The sequence below is a fragment of the Sceloporus undulatus genome, chromosome 3, assembly GCF_019175285.1.
Source record: "Sceloporus undulatus isolate JIND9_A2432 ecotype Alabama chromosome 3, SceUnd_v1.1, whole genome shotgun sequence".
Taxonomy (NCBI): Eukaryota; Metazoa; Chordata; class Lepidosauria; order Squamata; family Phrynosomatidae; genus Sceloporus; species Sceloporus undulatus.
In genome coordinates this window covers 5699636-5707565 of record NC_056524.1, presented here as the reverse complement: position 1 = coordinate 5707565, position 7930 = coordinate 5699636, and the positions used below count along the sequence as shown (strand labels likewise).

Sequence of the window (7930 nt, the reverse complement as noted above, 5' to 3'; positions counted from 1 at the left end):
AGAAAGCTTGTCACTTACAAGGCTGCCCGGTGACTCATTATAAGGGATGTCCTCTATTTGAGGGCTGGAAAGCTTGTCCCTTATACATCTAGCAGATGTCTCTTATTATAAGGAATGTGCCTTATTGGAAGGATAGAAAGCATGCCCCTTTGTATGGCTTACAGGTATCCCTTATTATAAAGGATGTGTCCTATTTGAGGGTTGGAAAGCTCTTCCTTTTATTTAGACTTAATATGATATCCAAAAATCCCATATTCCTCCAAAAAGACAGAAATGTGTGCATCATATCATTTATTAATGTCAGTTTTACAGAGGAATACAGTGCTTAACAGACTGAAAACAAGACTTTCATTTGGCATTTAGGCAGAATACAAACTCGTGAATAGCTGCCTCTTGACTGTCATTCCTGCATGTCATGAATTCCAGCTGTCCATCATTCCTACTTTGAAAACCTGGCAACACTAACCCAGGGGGACATGGACGCTTCTGGACAGAATAGAAGGTTCTCTTCTAATTAGTGATAATGCAAGAGGACAGGCTACTCATTCAAGCCACAGTCCCTTCTGACCTCATTTTTGCACATTTAACAACACAGCATGTCATGCAGAAATTAGTCAAATAAACATCTTTCACACATGCGCATAGAGAAATGCTGCAAGGAGCAAAAGCACCATGTGCTTAATCTTGGAATGTCAAATTCCTATCAAAGGTGCAGGAGCCGGGGGGAAATGGCAGAAGAAACGGCAATTGTGGATGTCAACAGAGCTGTGGCATCGGTAGACCAAACCTTAAACTCTGACTCGAGCTCCAACACTCCTGTTTTTTAATTCTTCAATACCAAGTCAAATGTATATTAATTGCTCAACAATATAATTATAATATAATTTAATTATAATATATAATTAAATGTATATTAACATCTGACTAAATGGGAAGCTTATTTGACACTGTGTAGTGTATATATATTTTTGAATGCTGGACTGTGATTCTGGAGACCAGGGTTCGATTCCCAGCTGCCATGAAACTCACTGGGTGATCTTTGGCAAGCCACATGCTCTCAGCCTCAAGAGAAGGCAATGACAAACCTCCTCATCTGAACAAATCATGCCAAGAACTCCCCATGATAAGTTCACCTTGAGTATGAAGAGAGTACTAAAAAGTACATTGAAAAGCAGAAAACAGTGATGAGACAAGCTTCATGCGCTCTGAGATGGCCAACTGTTTATTCAGTATTTTCAAAAAGCCCAATGGGTTTTTGCGTCAATGAGAAAAGGCCTTCTTCAGGTGGTACAAACAAACACAAATACGCAAGTATTAAAAGGACAAAACAATAAACAGTTGAACATCTCAGAGCATGTGCAGCTTGTCTCCTCACAGTTTTCACCTTAAAGTCACCATAAGTTAGAAACAACTTGAGAGGCATACACAACAACAACAACAACAACAACAACAACCAGCTTCTCAATCTGTTTGGGCTGAATGTTACAAGATCCCCATCCAATACCCAACCTGGCAATCCTCCTCATCAAATGAAATGTATTTATTTGTTATTTTCTTATTTTAATTTAATCTTCTTCCTTTCTCCTAGCACTGAACCCAGGAGGGACAGGGACCCTCTCACAAGAGAAAGGCATGGAGGGGATCAATCTGTGGTTTAACAGGTATTTAACTGGTAGAAAATACAATGAAAACCATTGCAAACACACTATCCAAACAATTCACATAGAAAGGAAAGTGATATATTGAAAGATGAGAATGCACAGGGAAAGCAATAGTGAATAACAACTGACCAACACAGTCATATAAAACTCCTTATGTAACAGATGACTAATCAAGAATAGAATGTTAGTATTCACATATTTCTGGATTATAAGACTTTATTGTTATATGACTTTGTAGTTTGCTTGAAAGCCTCTTGAATTGGTGTTGTGGTTTGAGTGCTGGACTAAGCCTCTGGAGACCACGATGTAAATCTCTGCTCGGCCATAGAAACCCAATGGGTGACCAGGGGCAAGTCACTCTCAGCCTCAGAAGATGGCAGTGGCAAATCCCCTCTGAAGAAACTTGTCCAAAAGAATGATGATAGATCTCCTTAGCATCCCCATGAATCGGAAACGTCTTGAAGGCAAAACATCACACAGCAACAGAATGCCTACGTTGTTAAGAGCTTTCAGCTAGAGCAGTCCCAAGTCAAAGTGGTGATGATCGGCAGATCAGTGACAGTCTGCAAGCCATTGACTGCTTGCTGGCCAAGGGCAAGTGTCCAGGAAAGAAAGAAACTTTTGTAGCCAACAGCAGAAAAATGGTACCAGTCTCTGGCACAGTGGAGAAGAAAAACAAGATGAAAAGCACAGAGCCTGAGGACAACAAATAGATTTTAGAAACAGATACACAGTGGGCCTTTGATATCTGCTGGGTTTTGGTTCCAGGACCCCTATGGATACCAAAATCCAAGTATGCTCAAGTTCCATTAAATGGAAAATAGTGTCCCTTATATAAAATGCCAAAAACAAGGTCTGTTTTTTTGGAATTTATATCTTTTTTGAATATTTTCAATCCATTGACGCCTGAATGTGTGGATAGGGAGGACCGACATTAATACCCTGATCTGCCTATATTTCTTTTACTGCCTGCCAGTCCATTTCTTGGCAGAATTCAAGGTGCTGCTTACAACTTTTAAAATCCTACATGACTTGGGTCTAGACCAGTGGTCCCCAAAACTTTTGGGATTACCACCCCTTTTCCTCTCAGGTGACAACCCTAGAGCCCTGCAACACTTATTTTCTAGTATTACTGCAATACTACTGTCCAACTGCAAATTCAAAGCAGCCAACCTCAGTCCCTGCTCCCTTCGTACCGGATCAACCTGGGAGCAGCAACCGAGCAGCTGGGAGAGCAGCAACCGTCCAGGAGGCTGTGCATTGGTTTTAAAAACACCCAGAAAAGAGATATTTCATTGCAACCCTCATCCTCACCATTGTCATAAATGCTCCTAGTTCCCCTTGTCTTTCCTTGCAGGGTAATACCTTGAGTGAAGGCCCCCCTGAAGCCCCCTTTTTTCTCACTGTCCCCTTTTGCCTCAGTGCCCCCCTGGATCTTTCTACAGCCCCCAGGATAACAGTATCATCCACTTTGAGAATCACTGGTCTAGACCATCTAAAACAGTGGTTCCTAAACTTTGGTCCTCCAGATGTTTTAGAGGTCAGCTCCTAAGCTGGCTGAGGCTTCTGAGAGTTGAAGTCCAAAACATCTGGAGGACTAAAGTTTGGGAATCACTGATCTAAAAGACCATATTTCCCCATATGAGCCAGCCCCCAATCAATCAAATCTATGGTGCTGTACAGACCGGCACTTTGCGCGAGCCTGCACACGTACTAGGGTTGCCTCAGGGCATCCTTTCCAGAAGACCCACAACCCTAGTACGTTGTAATGGCAGTGCCCTTTCTACACGGGTGCCGCCATTACGACGTCACAGCCGCGCTGCCTCCACATGTGCAGCGCGGACGTGACGTCTTGGCACCACTGAAGGGCGCCAAAATGGAGCTCCTTCCTTTGTGTCGCTGGTGCAGCCTTTACATGGATGCGCCAGCGACACAAAGGAGAAAGGAGCCGAGTGGCCCCTTTCTCCCTTTCTCCGCCGCTGACGGGGCATCCTTGAGGCATGAAGCCCCAAGGACACCCCTTTCCAGGCTGCGGGGAAGTGGCATTTTGCCGCTTCCCCACGGCCTGGAAAAGCAGCAGATTGGGGCCTCAGGGCTGCTGCTGTGGCAGCTGAGGCCCCGATCCATCAGGGAAAGGGGCGGTCTGTACACCTCCTATAATATTCGAGAGAGAGCTTTCTCTTGGTATCACTACCTTCACAGGAGGATATGGGAGAGAGCCCTCAGTGTGCATCTGTACTGTAGAAATAATGCAGTTTCATACTACTTTAAGTGCTGTATCTCCATCCTATGCAATCTCAGGATTTGTAGTTGTACAGAAACTACAGTTTTAAACTTCTGTGCCAAAGAAAGCTGGTGCCTTACAAAACTAGAAATGCCAGGATTCTGTAGGATGGAGCTGTGCAGAGTTAGATCTCTTATTTAAGGGGGTGTCTTTGGGTTATTTGAATCATAAGGCAGAACATTAATCAAGGTGGTGTTCTCTGTTTTTATATTACAAATATATTATAAAATGTTATTAAAACTGTTTTTAAGCTATGTGCTTTTAATAGAACTGCCGTTAATTGCATTTGAGATTTTTGTTTTGTTTTTTAAACTTTTGTAATACAGTCAGGAGAGCCAGCCTAATGTAGCAGTTTGAGCGTTGGATTAGGATTCTGGAGACCAGGGTTCAAGTCTGGGCTTAGCCATGGAAACCCACTGGGTGACCTTGGTCAAGTCACACTCTCTCAGCCTCTGAGGATGGCAATGGCAAACCACCTCTGAAGAAACCTTGCCAAGATAACCCCATGATCGGGGTCACCTTAGGGTTGCCATAGGTCAGAAACAACTTGAAGGTACACAACACCAACACAGTTGGACCTCTGTACCTACATTTCCTTATCCCTGGATTCAACCACCCATGGCTTGAAAATATTCAAAAGAAATAAATTCCAAAAAGCAAACCTTGATTTTATCATTTTCTATAAGGGACACCATTTTACTACCCCACTGTATATAATGGGATTGAGCATCCATGAATTCTGTTATCCACAGGCGGTCCTGGAACCAGCCCACAGTGGATACCAAGGGCCCACTGGAGTACATTTTAGCTAAGCTTTTATTTCAGATTGTGTACGCTGCCATGGAACCTTACAAAGAAAGGCAGGATATAAATATAACAAAATGAATAAAATAAAATAAATTCTCCCTGGTACCTATTTGTTTTTGCTCTGTGACAAGTTCACCTTTGGGTTGCCATAAGTTGGAAAAGACTTGAAGGCACACAACAACAACAAGTTGGAAGAGACGTCAAGGGCCCCTCCTTTGGCCATGCAGGAATACATCATTTAAACATGGCTATCAAGTCACCCCTTAACCTTCACTTCCCCATGATAAACCTACCCAGCTCTCTAAACTGTTCTTCATGGTTTTGATGGTTTTGAGACTGTTTCCCATTCTGGATGCCCTCTTCTGGACACACTGAAACCATACAACAACAACAACAACAAATGACTGTTCTGATAAGATCTTTTTCTAAGCCCCCTTGACTGACCAAAGAGTTGGACGAGGCTTCAAGGGCCATCCAGTCCAAGCCCCAGCCATGCAGGAATATATGGTTTAACCATGGCTAAAAAACCACAAGTCATTCTCTCTCAGCCTTCTGAAGAAACCTGCCAAGAAAACCCGGTGACAGCTTCACCTTAGGGTCGCCATAAGTCAAAAAAACTTGTAGGCATCTGAATCTTCTCTTTTGCAAGCTAAACATAACCTAAGCTTCCCTTCATCAGGCTTGATGGTTTCTAGACCTTTCCCCATTCTGGATGCCCTCCTCCTCCTCCGGCCCCTTGGGATCTCTTCCATTTCTAGGATTCTGTGAAATCTTTGAAAGGGTGTGATGCTGCGAAAGGAGGAAGCTTGTTTTCTGCTGCTCCAGAAACTGGGACATGGAGCAATGGGTTCAAATTAAGAAAAGAATCTCCAGAGGAGGAGACTTCAGCAACTTCCAAGGCAGCATCTTTCACTGTCAAATAGCTCTTACTGTCAGGAGGTTCCTCCCAATGTTGAGGTGGAATCTCTTTTCCTGTAGTTTGAATCCACTGCTGAGTTTTCTCCATCCTCAACATGACACCCCTTCAGATACTCAAACAGGGCTCTCAGGTCCCCCCCTTAGCCTTCTTTTCTCCAGGCTAAACATACATACCCTGCACTGCTCCCTAAACCACTCATCAGACTCAGGTCAGGCTGGATGACCCTTTGGGATCCCTTCCAACTTCTATCATTCTCTTTCTAGCTTCCTAAGCCTCTCCTCATCAGACATGATGCTTTCCAGACCATTCTGGACCCTTGAAGCCATGCGACAAATGCCACCAATAAATGTCTCTTCAATGTGAAGTTGTAGGCTTTCACAGCCAACAGCCATAGTTTCTTGTGGGTTATTGGGGCTACATGGCCATGTTCTGGAGGAGTTCTTTCCTGATGCTTTTGCAGCCATAGACTTTGTGGTGTTTTAACTCTATTGTATTTGCCTTGCATTCCAGTTGTGGAGAAAAGGCAGAGCATAATGGATGCTGGCATCTTCAGAGAATGATGGCATGGGAATGAGGGGGGGCAAGTGGGTATATACAGTAGGCCCTTGACATCCGCTGGGTTTTGGTTCCAGGAACCCCCCCCCCCAATGGATAGCAAAATCTGTGGGTGCTCAAGTCCCATGAAATAGAATGCCCCTTATATAAAATAGAAAAATCAAGGTTTGCTTTGTTTGGAATATATATATATATATATATATATATATATGAGAAATATTTTCAAGTTGTGGATATTTGAATCAGTGTTTAATAAAATCAGTGGATTCAGAGGGCTGACTATATACTGTATGACCCTTGGTCGAGAGATTACAGGTTAACATGTAAAATCACTTCCTCTCAACCAAAGAGACACACAATACACCCCCCCCCACACACACACACACACACACTTCCATGCCAGCCTTCTCTGAAGATGCCAAGCAGAGATTCTGGTGAAACCTCAGGAATAAAACTCTTCCCGAACCTGGCCCCAGAGCCCCCCAAAAGCCCCAGGAAACCCCTAGAAATGCCTCTTCTTTGGGAGGGATGTTTAGGTAAACCGCCTCGAAGCCCAAATTGGGGGGGGGGGGGGGGCAGGAGGCAAAAGAAAAGAAGAAAGCGGGGGGTACTAAAAGACAAGCCAGGACTTGCTCTTAAGGAAACCATCCTTGGCCCTAGAGAATCCTTGGAGAATCCTGGCCCATAGAAAACAATGGGAGGCTCCTTGGCCCGGAGAATCCTCGGAGAAGACGAGGAGGACCTTGGCATCATGTAGAGCAGAAGAGGAGAAGACTCTGGAAAGCCTGGCCCGGAGGGAACCCAGAGGGAACCCAGAGGCTGGCTTGAGAAGGGGACTCCAGGAGGGACTGCCTCCCTTCTCCTCCCGGTCTTCCCTCGGGGTCAGGCTAGCTGCCTGCCGCCTGGCTTCCTGCCCTTCTCCCCGCCGGCGGGGCTCCTCTTCCGAGGGGTCCCGAAGCAAAGCAGCCCCTGCTTACCTTCCTTTCCTGGGGAGGAGGCTGGCTCTCTTTCCCGGGGCCCCTTCTCCTCCTTCTCTTCCCGTGAGGCTGGTTGTGGAAGCGGGCAGCCCGGAGCCCCGAGGAAGGGCCGGGGAGGGCGAGCCCAGCGGGGAAGGAGCAGGGCTAAGGCTCGCCTGCCTTCCTCCTCCTCGGGCTCTTTCTTGCTCTGAGGAGGAGCCCCAGCAGAAGAAGGCCAGCCTCTCTCTCTCAGGGAAGTTGCCTTCGCCTTCCCTGCGCGCCTTTACGCTCCGCTCCGCCAAGAGAGAGAGCGAGAGAGCGAAGGAAGCCACCTGAGCCCTTCTGATTGGCTCTCTCCTTTCCTCCCCCCAAAAGGGGGGCTGAGGGCGGAGCCAGGGCCCGGAGGCCACGGGGTCGCCCAGGTGAGCCCCCAGGGGCAAGCCGGCAGAGAGGGCCCTCCCTGCTGCTGCTGCTGCTGCGACGGAGAGGCTCCCGGGGGAAGGTCGGCAAAGGAAAGGCAGCAGCGAAATGGGAAAACCAGAGCAAAAGGGAACTGGACAGCTGAAGTCCACCCCCAGAATCACAGAGTTGGAAGGGACCCCAAGAAGGGCCCTGATCCAGGCCAACCCCCTTCTGCCATGCAGGAACTCTCCATCAACGCAGCCCCATTGACAGATGGCCATCCAGCCTCTGCTTAAAGACAGCCTCCAAAGAAGGAGACTCCACTCCACTCCGAGGAAGGAGTGTC

At 46.3% G+C, this 7930-nt stretch overlaps 1 protein-coding gene across 6 annotated transcripts in view; it reads right to left on the bottom strand.

The window, feature by feature from the left end:
* Positions 1–7446, bottom strand: part of GDPD5 (glycerophosphodiester phosphodiesterase domain containing 5) — a 200461-nt gene extending 193015 nt beyond the window's left edge. For 3 of the 6 annotated variants that reach the window (XR_006102958.1, XM_042458354.1, XM_042458358.1), the window contains exon 1: positions 7204–7445. The gene's annotated coding sequence lies outside the window, so the exon portion shown is untranslated. Of the gene's footprint in view, positions 1–7203 lie in introns of all 6 variants that reach the window. The other 3 variants (XM_042458357.1, XM_042458359.1, XR_006102957.1) reach the window with 2 other exon arrangements.
* Between the last annotated feature and the right edge of the window lie 484 nt (positions 7447–7930).